Source organism: Rousettus aegyptiacus, unplaced genomic scaffold (genome assembly GCF_014176215.1).
Source record: "Rousettus aegyptiacus isolate mRouAeg1 unplaced genomic scaffold, mRouAeg1.p scaffold_m13_p_3, whole genome shotgun sequence".
Classification (NCBI taxonomy): domain Eukaryota; kingdom Metazoa; phylum Chordata; class Mammalia; order Chiroptera; family Pteropodidae; genus Rousettus; species Rousettus aegyptiacus.
Window position 1 is genome coordinate 71388008 of NW_023416306.1, and position 14386 is coordinate 71402393.

Sequence of the window (14386 nt, forward strand, 5' to 3'; positions counted from 1 at the left end):
AATCTGTGTGCATTCCCACCAGCAATAAATTAGAATTTTTATTACTTCTCATTTGATATTGTCATATTGTTTTCATTTTGGTCATTGTAATAGGTATTCGGTAGTATCTCATTTTATTTTGCATTTTCCTAATGACATATGGTATGAAACATCTTTTCGTATGCTTATTTGCCATCTATATATCTTTTTGATAAGGTTTCTATTCATATCTTTGTCCCATTTTTTTAATCGGGTTGGTTTTCTTATTGTTGAGATTGGAGAGATCTTCGTATATTTTGGATAACTGGCCTTTATCAGATGTGTCTTTTACAAATACTTTCTCACAGTCCGTGGCTTGCTTCCTTATTCTCTTAAGAGTGTCCTTTACAGAGCAGAAGTTTTTAATTTTAAGGAAGTTCAGCTTATCAATTCTTTCTATTTTGAATTGTGCCTTTGATGTTGTATCTAAAAAAGTCATCACCATACCCAAAGTCACCTAGATTTTCTCCTATGTTATCTTTGGAAAAATTTATAGTTTTGCATTTTAAATTTAGTTCTTTGATTCATTTTGAGTTTATTTTTGTGAAGAGTATAAGATCCATGTCTAGATACATTTTTTTTTTGTATGTGGATGTCTAGTTCTAGCATCATTTGCTGAAAAGACTCTTTTTTTTTCCATTTTTTAAATTTATTTTAATTTAATTAGTTAATTTATTTTCTTTAAAACCTTTTTAATTTTAATTTGTTTATTTCAATTAGTTTCAAGTATACAGTATATTGGTTAGACATCTATATAGTTCATAAAACAATTCCCCCCAATTGGTCCTTCCCTCCCCTGACCCTCTACCTAGCCATCATATTAATGCTAACTGCATTCCTTATGGTGTGTTTTCCATGACCATCCATCAGCTACTGATTTGTACTTCACCCCATTCTCCCAGCCCTCTAAACCCTCCCCTCTCTGTTCGTCACCAAATTGTCCACTATATTTGTGAGTCTGTTTTTGATTAGTTTGTTCTTTTTATTCCTTAGATTCTGCATATAAGTGGAATCATATACTGTTTATCTCTCTCTGTTTGACTTAAATAACTTTTAGGTCTATCAAAGCAATATTTTTTTCCTATCCCTTTCCTTTTATTCTGTGTGTGTCTTTTAATTTGAAGTGAGTCTCTTGTGGGCAAAATGTAGGGTTCTTGATTACTATAGACTCATACTAATTTATGAATTCAGTGTCAGTGCTGTGACTATGGTCTTTTCCTTCAATATTGTGTTGGCTATTCTGGGTGTTTTGCCTTTCATAAAAACTTTAGAATCAATTTGTTGATATCCACAAAATAATCTGCTAGGATTTTGATTGGAATTGCATCAACTCTTTAAATTGAGTTGGAAAGAACCTGATGATGATGTCTTCCTATCCTTGACCATGGATGATTTCTCCATTTATTTAGTTCTTTGTTTTCTTTCATCAGAGTTTTGCAGTTCTCATATAGATATTGTACATATAAGATATATACTTAAGTATTTCCTTTGAAAGGCGGTAATGTGAATGGTTGTGTTTTTCATTTCAAATTATACTTATTTATTACTGGTTTATAAAAAAGTGATTGACTTTTGTATATAACTTTGTATCCTGTAACCTTGCTATAATTACTTATTAGTTCCAGGAGTATTTTTGTTGTCTTTTTTTTTTTTTTTTTTTTTTTGATTTTCTACGTAGACAATTGTGTCATCTGTAAACAAAGACAGTTTTATTTCTTCTTTCCCAATCTGTATTCTTTATATTTTCTTTTGTTTTCTTACTGCATTAGCTGGCACTTCCAGAATAATGCTGAAAAGGAGTGGTGAGAGGGACTATCCTTGCCTTGGTCCTCATCTGAGCAGAAATTTCTAGCTAATGTTAGCTGTAGTTTTGTGTTGACATTCTTTATCAAGCCGGGGATGTTTCTCTCTATTTGTATAGTTTGCTGAGAGTTTTTATCATGAATGGGTGTTGAGTTTTGTCAAATGCTTTTTCTGCATCTAATGATACTGTCATGTGATTTTTCTTCTTTAGTCTGTTGATGTGATGAATTACATTAATTGATTTTGAATGTCGAAACAGCCTTGGATACCTACAATATACACCACTTAATTGTGGTTATAATTCTTTTTACAGATTCTTGCATTCGATTTGCAAATATTTTGTTGAGGCTGTTTATATCAATATTTATGAGGGATATTAGTCTGTAGTCTTTTCTTGTAATGTCTTTGTCTGTTTTTGATGTTAGTGTAACGATGGCCTCATAAAATAAGTTAGGAAGTATGTCCTCTGTTTCTAAATTCTGGAAAAGATTGTAGAGAATTGGTATAATTTCTTCTATAAATATTTAGTAGAATTAACCAGTAAACCCATCTAGGCATAGTGCTTTCTGTTTTGGAACTTTATTAATTATTAATTCAATTTCTTTAATAGAGATAGGCCTATTCAGAGAGTCTATTTGTTCTTGTGTACATTTAAGAGATCTGTCTTTCAAGCAATTGATTCTTTTCATCTAGATTATCAAATTTGTGGGCATAGAACTGTTCATAATATTTCTTTATTATCTTTTAATTAATCAGTAGTGATGATTCCTCTTTCATTTCTGATGTCAGTAATTTGTATTCTTTCTCTTGTTTTCTGAGTTAGCCCAGCTAGAGGCTTATCAATTTCATTGCTCTTTTCTAAGAACCAGATTTCGGTTTCATTGATTTTTTCTATTGATTTCACATTTAAATTTTATTGATTTCTGCTTTAATTTTTATTATTTTATTACTTCTTATTTTGAAGTTAGTTTGCTCTTTTTTTCTAGTTTCCTAGGGTGGAAGCTTAGATTATTGATTTTAGATATATTTTCTTGTCTAATATACACATTCCATCTACGGCCATACCACTCTGAATGCACCAAAACTCATCTAATATATGCATTCCATGGTGTAAACTTTCCTCAAAGTACTGCTTTTGCTGAATCCCACAAATTTTGATAAGTCGTATTTCATTTTCACCCAGTTAAAATTATTTTAAAATTTTTCTTGAGTTTTTTTTTGTTGTTGTTGACCTATAACTTATTTAGAAGAGTATTGTTTAATCACCAAATACTTTGGGATTTTCCAGATATCTTTCCATTGATTTCTAGTTTAATTCTCTTGTGGTCCGAGAGTAGACATTATATGATTTCTCTTCTTTTCAACGTGTTAAGGTGTGTTTTATGTCCCATAATGTGATCTGTCTTGTAAATGTTCCATGAGAGCTTAAGAATATGTATTCTGCTGTTGTTGGACAAAGGAGCCCATCGATGTTAATTACATGCATTTGACTATAGTTCTATTGAGTTCAGCTATATAGTTACTAATTTTCTGCCTGCTAAATCTGTACATTGCTGGTAGAAAGGTGTTGAAATCTCCGCTGTAATAATGGATCCTTCTATTTCTCCTGCCTTTCTATTAGCTTTTGCCCCATGTATTTTGAAGCTCTGTTGTTAGGTGTATGCACATTAAAGATCTTTATGTGTTCTTGGAGAATTGACCCTTTTATCATTATGGAATACCTTTCTTCTTCTGATAATTTTTCTTGCTCTGAAATCTGCTCTGTCTGAATTAATATAGCTACCACTGCTTTCTTTTGATTAGTGTTAGCATGGTGTATCTGTCTCCATCCATTCACTTTTCATCTATATATGTCTTTATATTTAAAGTGGTTTTCTTGTAGACAATATATAGTTGAGTTTTGTTTTTGGATCCACACTGACAATCTCTCTTTTAATAGAATATTTAGACCACTGATGTTTAAAGTGATTATTGATATAGTTGGATTAATATCCACCATATTTATTACTGTTTTCAATTTGTTGCCTTTGTTCTTTGCTCCTATTTTTTTTCACTGAGGTATAATAGACCTATAATATTGTATTAGTTTCAGGTGGGTGACATGATGATTCAATATTGGTACATATTGCAAAACAATCACCACAATAGTCTAGTTAACATCGATCCGATACATACTTAGAAATTTTTTTTCTTGCGACGAGGGCATTTAAGATTTACTCTCTTAGCAACTTTTGCTTTGTTCCTATTTTTAATTCAATTCTTTTTCTACCTTTTGTGGTTTTAATTGAGCATTTTATATGATTCTATTTTCTCTCCTTTCTCTGTAAATTGATGATATTTCTTTTTTTTACTTTTTTCTATTGATATCCTAGAGTTTGCAATATACATTTATAATTAATCCAAGTCCACTTTCAAATTACACTATGCCTCTCCAGGGGCTAGTGCAAGTACCTTATAATAACAAAATAGTTCTAATTTCTCCCTCCCATTTCTAATATCATTGCTGTCATTCATTTCACTAATACATAAACATACATAAGCATATATATACATATATAAATAAGTATGCATTATTGAATACATTATTACTATTATTTTTTGAACAAACTGTTATCTGTTAGATCGATTAAGGATACGAAAATAAAAGTTTTTATTTTACCTTCATCTTTTCCTTCTCCACTGCTTTTCCTTACTTTATATAGATCCTAGTTTCTGACCCATATTTTCCTTCTCTCTGAAGAACTCATTTTAACATTTTTTGCAAGGTGGGACTACTAGCAACAAACTCTTTAAATTTTTCTTGTCTGAGAAAGTCTTTATTTCTCCTTCACTTCTGAAGAACACTTTCACAGGATACAGAATTCTAAGTTGGTGGCATTTTTCACTCAACACATTAAATATTGCACTCGACTCTCTTTTTGCTTGTATGGTTTCCTATAGGAATCCGATGTCATTCTTATCTTTGTTCCTTTAGAGGGAAGGCGTTTTTTCTTCTGGCTTCTTTCAGGATATCTTCTTTATGCTTGATTTTTCTACAGTCTGAATATGATACTCTTAAGTATATTTTGGGGAGGGAGGGGCATTTATCCTGTTCAATATCCTCCAAGTTCCTGTATCTGTGGTTTGATGTCTGACACTAATTTGGGGAAAATTCTCAGTCATTATTGCTTTCAGTTTTGCCTCTGTTCCTTTCTCTCTTTTTCTCATATTCTCTGTGTGGAAGTTACACCTTTGGTAATTTTCCTGCATTTTTAGAATATTCTTTGTTATTTTTCTTTTGTCTTTTTTCTCTTTGCTTCTCAGTTTTGGAAGTTTCTATCTACATATCCTCAAGCTCAGAGATACTTTCTTCAGTCACGTTCAATCTACTAATGAGCCCATCAAAGGCATTCTTCATTTCCGTTCAAGCATTTTTTTATTTTAGACATTGCTTTTGGTTCTTTCTTAGAATTTTCATCTGTCTGCTTATATCACCCGTCTGTTAGTCTCTGTAGTCTACTTTTTCCATTAGAGCCCTATGGCATTGTGATAAAATATGTATTTCCTTTTTGTCTCTGGTTCCCAGTACAGAGCTTCCAAAACTTGTAAATTCCTGAGTAATAGGAGTGATAGAAGTGGTTTTTTGTTTTGTTTTGTTTTGTTTTTTGTTATTCATAATAAGCCCCTTTCAACCATATATAAGTTTATCTTAATAAGATGACTCTTGGAGGATGAGGGCTGGTTGCCAGAGGAAACAACTATATGATTAGAGGGTTAGAACTTTCAGCCCTCATCCCAGAACTCCAGGGAGAGGTGAGAGGCTGCAGGTTGAGTTAATCACCAGTGATTTAATCAATCATGTCTTACCTAATGGAACCTCCATAAAAACACTCAGCAATGAGGTTCAAAGAACTTCCAGTTTGGTGAAGGTGCCAAGAGTGTGGCCTATCTTACTGGGGACAGAAGCTCCTGTGCTTGGGACCCTTGCAAACCTCGCCATAAGTACCTCTTCATCAGGTTGTTTTTTTCTATCCTTTAAAAAAAAAGCCATTAAATGTAAGTAAAGTGTTTCCCTAAGTTCCGTGAATTGTTATTGCAAATTATCAAAGCTGAGGACAGGTTTTGGGGACAACCGTGATTGTCTTGTGGGACCGAGCCCTTAGCTTATGGGGGTCTGTGCTGACCCTGGGGAGTTAGTATCAGAATGGAATTAAATTATAAGACATAGTTGTTGTCCACAGAGAAATTGGAAAGTTGCTCAGTGTGGAAAACCTACACATTTGGTGTCAGAAGTATAATGAGTAGAGGAACAATTTTCCTTTAAGCCTTTATCATATTAATCAGTTGTTTAAAATTAATGGTCTGATAACTTCAACATCACTGTCATATCTGAATCTGGTTCTGATGCTTGTTCTGTCTCTTCAAACTGTGCTTTTTGCCTTTTGGTATGCCTTGTAATTTTTTTTTCTTGGTAGCTAGACACAATGTACTGGGTAAAAGGAACTCTAGTAAATGGGTTTTTAGTGCATGATATTGGAAGAGGGGAAGCATTATATAGTTCTATGAATAGGTCTCAATCTTTTAGTGAGGCCGTGTCCCTGGACCGTGAAGTTAACAAGTACTTCTCAGTTTTTCCCCTCTCCTGAGGGGGGACGTGATGATTATAGTGAACTGGAGATGGTTTTTTCCCCTTTCCCATGTCAGATAAAATCCAATAGGCTAGGCTCTAATAGAACAGATTCTCTTGAGGGCAGGTCTTCTTAAGAAGAATAGAATTCTCTGTCTTATTTTTTAAATGGTTTCTTTTTCCCTCTTTGCTGGAAGCATGAGGGATTTCTCTTTGATATTCACTCTGAGAAGTTGTTAGAGCTCCTGGAACAAAAACTCACAAAAGTGTGCCTCTCCACCCACCCCATGACTAGACACCTCTAGAGTTTTTAAGTCTCAGACTTGTCCCCAATGAGCCTTCAGCAATTTATCAGTTACAGTTCAGATTTTCCAACTTTAGTACTGGTTCTCATGGAGATTTCTGCTCATGGGTTTCAGCTGCAGTAAAAGTTGTGAGTCTCTGTATTTGCCTGCTTGTCTCTCCATTTTGGAGGTAGTGCTTTGCCTTGTGATCCACTTCTCTGATATATTTAAGAGTTGTTGATTTTTCTGTTTGTTCAGCTTTTAACCTGTTGTTAAGATAGAGAAATGACTTCCAAGCTTTTTACATGCCAGACTGGAAACTCAGATATGCACTCATTTTTGTTACCTGGGAATAAAATTTCTGGGTCATAGAGTATATATTTGTTAATATTGCCAAAGTTTTCCAAACCGGTTGTACCAATATAGACTACCTTCAGCAATGTATAAGAGTTCTGGTTGCTCAACATCCTCACCAGTTCTTGGAACTGCTAATCTTTTTATTTTAGCCATTCTGCTGTGTGTGTACTGGTATCTCATTGTGTGTATTGACTAATGATGTTACACACATTTTCATTCTATGCTGCATTTAACTTCTGTTTAAGTCCCTTTGTTCTGAATTTACTTATCTGAAACTTTTCTTGCTTTCTGATGTTGGTTCTGAGATTATTTGTCTTGTAGTTCCCCTTTACCTTATGTCTGCTGCTATATGCTTACTCTATCCATTGAATTCTGCACAATTTTTTAAGATTTTCAAGCCTGCCTTTTTCGGCTCTACCTGTGAGGGTAGTTAAGAAAGAACTAAATGCCAGCACTTTGTACAATAACACATGTCCTCCCAACAGAACTCCCTGGACTCCAATGTGAATAGACCCCTAGTATCCCAACAAGGTCTTTTGAGAAATCTAATTTCACCCAGGACTCAGGGAGAAAATGATACCATCTCAGACAGGGGCTCTGCTACGCTTAAGTAACTCAGAGATACAAATAATTTCAAAATTTGATTCTATGGATTTTTATTAAATATAAAATGCCAGAGATAGAACTTACTTAACTCCTCTTGGACATGGCTATGGATTTCTTCTAAAAGCCAGTTCAATTTTGCAGTTCACAAAGACCCTTAAACCAAAATTTAACTATTGAGTGTCATCAACTTCTGCTATTGAGGGCTGGTTATATGAAGCCACAGGTTTGATAAAGGCCTTTGATAATAAAAGTTGTCTTCTACCCTTGTGCTAATGAAAATGTGTCTTTGCCTAGGGCTGATTTTATTTTTAGGAAGCTAACAAAAGTCAATAGTAAAGAAAATTGTCTTAATTTGGAATGAAGTTGTTTCCAGTTGCAGTAGAGCAGGTCATAGAATAACATTGTTTTTTCAATGTTCTTCTGTTGTAACATTGGTGAGAAAAAACAATCTATTCCCAGCTGGGGCCACTGTGTGAAGTTTACACATTCTCCCCAAGTCTCTGTGGGTTTTCTCTGGGGACTCCCACATCCCAAAGATGGGAACATAATGTGAATTGGTGTGTCTAACTTACCCTTCTCTGAGTGAGCACAGGAGTGTGTGAGGGCACCCTGCAATGGAAAGTTGTCCTGTCTGAGGTGGGGTCCTGCCTTGTACCCTGAGCTGCCAGGAGATGCACTGGCCACCTGCAGCCCTGAACTGGAATAAGCAGGTTGGAGAATTATCTTAACTTGTTTTCATTAATCTTTATTAAATATATGTATAGCTCACATTTATTTCAGTGTTTATTATTAGAAGTGTTTTGGGTCTTTATTTAGATGTTTGAGATGTTTTTGTGACCAGAAATACGTTGTAAGAACTTAACTCTTGTTTATATCAATTAGCCTGTGGTAAAATTGGTTTCATTATACATTGTTTCATAAAGTCGCAGTTTCCAAGAACCTATTGCCAATATTAAGTGAGGACTTACTGTATTCATGCCTACTACTGGTCACTGTATTGAATTGAGATCCCCATTTCTTGAACAAACTAAAAGCTTCATGTTCCCCACAGTTAATTATACTAAAAACCATAAATATTACCAAGAACACCCAGAGTATATCAAACAAAACTGAAAGGAATAGACGATACCATGAGTTTTGAACTTAAGTTCACAAAATCTTTTTAAAAGCTTTATTCTTGAATTAAAGAATGTTTTCAACAATAAATTGCTCAAGTTTCTTCTGTGTGGTATTGAACCAGTTCCTAAATACAAATTAAAGCATTGGTCTCAAACTCATAATAGTAAGTCTTTTGTCTTTTAATAAGTTTAGAACAAAATCCACAAAAATCAATCACATGCATCTTTGAAATATAAAAAATTATTGTTTTGAAAGTTGAATTAAATCTTAAGGGTTTCAGCAGGTCTTTTTTTAGCATGCAAATTCTAGCATTGGTTTCCCAAAGTGAGTTTTTAAACAGGTTCTCAAACAATAATATGCACCTGGGGATCTTGTTAAAATGTAGATTCTGATTCATTAGGTCTGGGTGGGGCCTGAGATTCTGCATTTTTTAACAAGCTCTCAAGAAATGCCAATACTACTGGTCCACAGATCACACTTTGAGTAGCAAGGGTCGGTGACCCTTGATGAGCCCTCGTTATTTATGAAAACACAGCTGGAAATGGCTAGGAAGGTAATGTGTTGCAACTGGAAGAACAATGCCCCAGTATCAAATAACATTAGTTCAAGTTTAAGCCCTGCCAGTTGTTAGCTGTGCATTCTTGAACAAATTCATGCAATGATTCTGAGCTTCAGTTTCTTTAACTATTGTATGTGTGTAATACCCATCTTACCTAGCTCAAAATACAGTGAAGTTTCTTCTTACTTAAAGATTAAGTTCTAAATAAATATGTAAAGCAGAAATGTATGTATATGGCATATGTGTATTTATATGATATATATGTATATGTTTGGAAGTACCTTTAAATAGCCATCATTTCAATAAATCCAATACAGGTAAGTAGAGGCCTTGCATATTATGTTCTTCTGGACAGTGATCTCTTCCTAGATGGTTGGCATCATGGTTTATTGTAACAACTTTCAATCCAAATGAGATTCAAATCCTCCTCCATCACCAAGAAAAGGTAGAGAGTACAGTAATAGTTCAAATCCCCTAGGGATTGCCACCTGATTCTCAAAGACACAGAGTAATTTTGAATTAACTTTCAAATACATTTGTGTCAAATTTTGTATTCTTTTTCCAGAAAGAGGAATCTACAACATTCACTTATAAACAGAAACTTAAATTGCAACAGATGTTTTCCTTTTCGAAAAGGTTCTTGAATTCATTGACAGACCTTTGGCTAAACTGATGAATTAATTTGTTCGGGCCAGATTTCATAAATCCTCCAATAATTCTTCTCTTTACACATATTGACTTGATTTTTGAGATCTACAGCATGTGGTTTAAACTTTTTAAACTTTACTACTTTAATCAATTAACATTTATTTCAAGATTGGATGATGACCAACCATTAAAAGATATAGTTAACGAAAAATTAAAGTCTAATTCATCAGCTAAATAAACTTGGATATCTAAATAATAAGTAGAAATCAATCTGTATGACTGAATATTGAAATGTTTGGCAGCTTTGATGTAACTCTTTTTTTTCCAGGCCTACATTGACAATAAATTTCTAGGTATTGTTACCAAACTTGGACATGCATATTGTTGCCACACTTAGATATAGCTGGCTTAGCTTGGCTGTATGTGAGCTGGTTTTTAACTATACAAGTAGACCTATTTATTATGTGTTAGACTCTTTTTTGCATTAATACATGAAAGTTAAGTACCAATTTAGCATGGTTCAAATCAAACTTTAATACAAAATTCAGTAGAGCTTTTAAAATTTTGGTCTTCTTAGCTCACCACACAAAACGCGATATGAACATTGCTTACCATAAACAAGTTTAAGATCAAGTTTGGTAAATTTTTTCAAAAGGCATATATAAACCTTTTTAAGAATACTTATTAGGAAATTTGATTTCTAGAGCTCAATTAACCAAATGTCATGGGTCTTTTTTTGTGGTTAATTCTAAAATGGCAATAAAAAATTAAGTTGATCACTTACTGGTTATAAAAAAGAATAAATTTAATTTGTAACATTTTCCTTTTTGATATGAGCACTATTATTGTCTAGGATTCCCATCGAATTATTGTAGTGAGACTGGTTATAATTTTAAGATAAAATGCTGTTAGTAATAGTTCATGCATTGACTAGTTGATGCATTGCAAAGGTCATTTGGTTATAATTGTCCTAATCATAGGTTGATTAAGTATAAGATGAAGGATAAAATACACTTAGAACAGTGTTTCTCAAACTTGATTGTGCATTAGAATCATCTAGAGGTTTAGTTAAGGCACAGATCACTACAGGGAGCCAAAATCATTCAATAGGGAAAGGACGGTCTTTTCAACAAAGGATGCTAGGAAAACTGAATATCCACATGCAAGAGAATGAATCTGCACCCATACCTTGTACCATATACAGAAATTAACTCAAAATGGATCAAGCTCCTAAACATAAGAACTAAAATTATGAAAGTCTTAGAAGAAAACAGGGAAAAAGTTTTATAACTTTGGATTTGACATTGATTTCTTGGACATGACACCCAAAGCAGAGGAAACAAAAGAAAAAAAAAGATAAATTGAGCTTCATGAAAATTAAAACTTTTATATATATTTACAAGAACACTATCAAGAGAGTGAAAAGATAACCCACAAAATGGGAGAAAATACTTGCAAGTCATATATCTGATAAGGGATTAATATCCAGAATATATAGAGAACTAAAATTCAACAACAAAAAATTAACAACCCATTCCAAAAACAGACAAAGGATCTGGACAGACATTTCTCCAAAGAAGATATACACATGGTCAATAAACACATGAAAAGATGTTCAACATCACTAATCATTAAGGAAATGTTAATCAAAACCACAGTGAGATATGAATTCACACCCATTACAGTGGCTATTATTTTTTTTAAATGAAAACAACCAGTGTTGGGAAGGAGATGGAGATATTGGGACACTTGTGCATTGCTGGTGGGAATATAAAATGGTGTAGCCACTGTAGGAAACAGTATGGCTGTCCCTCAGAGAGTTAACATAGAATTACCATATGATCAAGAAATTCCACTTGTGAGTATATACTCACAAGAATTGAAAGCAGAGACTCAAACGTATATTGCAGCAGTGTTGTCCACATAGCTAAAAAGTGGAAACAACCCAAATAGTTATCAACAGATCAATTGGCAAAAAAAATGTGGTATGTATATACAATAGAATATTATTGAGCTGTAAAAAGAATGGAATTCAGATAGATGCTACCACATAGAGGAGTATTGAAAACATCATGCTAAGTGAAGTAAGCCAGACACAAATATATGGTTTCATTTATATGATGTACCTAGAACAGGAAAATTCATAGAGATAGCTAAATAGAGGTTACTAGGGACTTGGAAGTGGGATGGGGGAAATGGGGAGTTATTGTTTAATGGGTACACAATTTCTATTTGCGATAATAAGAAAATTCTGGAAATGGATAGTGGGAGTGGTTGCATAACGTCAATGTACTTAACACCAATGAATCATATATTATACAAATGGATAAAAGGGTAAACTTATATTGTGTATATTTTACCACACACAACTCCTCTCCTCCACACACACACAGATTCCTTGGCCTGATCATTAGAATTTCTGACTCTATAGGTCTGGGTTGGAGCCAGAGAATTTACATTTCTAACAAGTTCCCAGGTGATGCTCATGCCGCTGGCCTAGAAATCACACTTGAAGAAAACTCTCCTTAAAAAACTAGTTCTTCTCACCCAACAAGAGAAGGAATTCAAAAGAGGATTTAAAAAAACAAGATTCCAAATTGTGGGCCAGCTCTGATTGAGGGCAGTAGATACCTGAAACTGAACGTTAAGAAGGATTCTTGAATCATGGCCAGGCTCAGTGGTTAAAATTCCAGGGCAGAGTAGGAATGTACACCATAGGTACAGGAAGAGCAATCGACAGCACAAATGCCACATATGTATCATCCATAAGGTAGATTAGTTTTCATCTTTTTCTTGTGGCATCCATTTTATACACTCCAATTTAATCATATCACAGAATTATATCTTTCTGATGCAATGCTAAGGAAAAATTCAATCATTGTGGCCCAGCCAGGGTATTGGGTTTTACTTTTGTTGGGGTGGGATGGGGAAATGGAGGAGGAGATGAGAGGATTGAAATAAAGAGAAGAAGGCACGGGATAAAAGCTGACAGATCAAGTCAGAGAAGAGTAGGAAACAGAAAAGTGTGTACAAAGATTTCTTGTGGATTCCTAAGTACTCAATTAAAAGCAGGCCAAAGCTTGAAAACTAAGGTTGAAGTCTAAAGACTGTGAGGGGGGTAAGGGTGGGAAAGGGCAATGCATTTTTCAGGGACCAGCCTCATCACTGGCTCAGAATCTCTTAGGCATGGCTTTTCTTAGGCAAGTTGTACCAGAAGCCTGGGTTACATCTGGAATTCAAGAACTCTCCGTGTTTTGAATACAGCCTAGAGAACACATGTGGTCCACAGGCTACATTTTGCCACCCACAACTTTGGGCCACATTTGTTGGAGCCAGTGAAAGAATCAATCTGCTGAGTCAGAATAAAATCTAACACTTTAAAAAATTCTATCCAAAGAGGCATTTATACATATTGCCATATTAAGCAGGAGAGTATTCCCTTAACAATAAACTCTTTAGACACAGCACTAATTATGTTACATGTTATAAATTGAAGGCAAAACAGCTGAAAATCTGAAGTCAGGAGCCCTAAATTCTGTTGCAAGCTCAAACACAGGCCTAAAAAAAAAAAGGCATTCACCTCTCAGGTCAGCTCAGGTTAACAATTTTTCTCAAGTATCTACGAGGCAGTTAGACAAATGCAAGTGCTTCAAATCTAATGAAGGAAGTAAGATAAATACATAAATCAATAAATGCAAGACATGATATTAGAGATGTTATGAGGTAGATACAAGCAAAACATTGACCAAAAATAAAAAAAAAAAAATAATGAGGTGTTAACTTCTCTGTATTCCATTAGAATACTCTTAGCAAGTCCAATTCTCAATACAAAGCAAGCATTTGATAATTTTTTTTTTTTGGAATGAACTAAATGCCCATATCTCTTCCCATGCCTAAACTATTTGAAAATGGCCTCATCTACAATTTATCCACTTTTAATTTGCATAATTAGACCCAGTAACTACTTCTATGCCACAAAATTATATGTAAATTACTCCATTAATAATTGTGAAATGCTTTACAGTCCTGGACTCCTCTGGTAAAAGATGAGCAACTTTGGTATAAATAAAAACAATTCAAAGAGAGGGTTGAAATGGAAGAGGATATTGAGACAGCCATATATAGAAATATAGTTCAAAAGAAGTTAAAATCTACATGTAGGGTTAGTTGAAGGAAATGATTATTTACTGTTGATCTGTGAAACTCTACCAGAAGAGCACAGAACAATTCCTAAGACTGTTTGAAGTACTGAAAACCATGTATGATTCAGTCATCCAAGTTTCTCTTAGCATCTAATTCATATCACATATCATATTTGGCACGCTGACCCATTTTTGCAGGAGGCCAAAATGGAATGTTTCTGATGGTTGAAATCCTTGCATTTTG